The sequence below is a fragment of the Myotis davidii genome, unplaced genomic scaffold (genome assembly GCF_000327345.1).
Source record: "Myotis davidii unplaced genomic scaffold, ASM32734v1 scaffold31, whole genome shotgun sequence".
Classification (NCBI taxonomy): Eukaryota; Metazoa; Chordata; class Mammalia; order Chiroptera; family Vespertilionidae; genus Myotis; species Myotis davidii.
Genome location: NW_006283639.1, coordinates 3693640 through 3694458, shown reverse-complemented (window position 1 = coordinate 3694458; position 819 = coordinate 3693640).

The window sequence follows — 819 nt, the reverse complement described above, 5'->3', positions numbered from 1 at the left end:
CTCTATCCACTGAGCCAAACTGGTTATGGCAGGAAAGATATTTTTAAACAGAAAGGAATTTGAAATAGGATATCAGGTACTTCAAAAACTGTTGGAAGGGCTGGAGGACCAGGCTCTACCAGCCGTGGGCAAACTGCGGCCTGCGGGCCAGATCCAGCCTGTTTGAAATGAGTAAAACTATTGAAAAAAAAGACTGTACCCTTTTATGTAATGATGTTTACTTTGAATTTATATTAGTTCACACAAACACTCCATCCATGCTTTTGTTCCGGCCTTCCGGTCCAGTTTAAGAACCCATTGTGGCCCTCGAGTCAAAAAGTTTGCCCACCCCTGCTAGCCTCAAGAATGCTCTACAGAGCACTAGAGAACTGATACCCACGGATATCATTAAATTAAATACCTAAGATCTAAGGATCAGAAAGATACCAGCACCAAGGCCCTCGCCACTTCAATTTCCTTACACCCACATGTTTCTCAGGTCTCTGCTTACTCAAAAATTGTTTATTGGCCCCCAGGAAGCTGGACAATGGACAGTAGAATGTTCCTGTAGGAAATATCCTATATCAATGACCTTTCACTAACAGAAATCCATAAGGCCTCATTTATGCCTTAGAAGGCCTCTGATTTGCTTCTCCCTTCAAAGTTTCATGTAAGTGCATCTAGCTGGCAGGATCTAATTTGCATACAGAATCCTAGCTGCAAGGGAGTCTGGGAAATGTCATTTTTATCTTTCTAATATCTGTGGCATTAAAAGAAAATGTAGAACGGAGGATGAATGAGTCAACCCACTCTATTAATAATCTCATTCCCCCTCCCCCC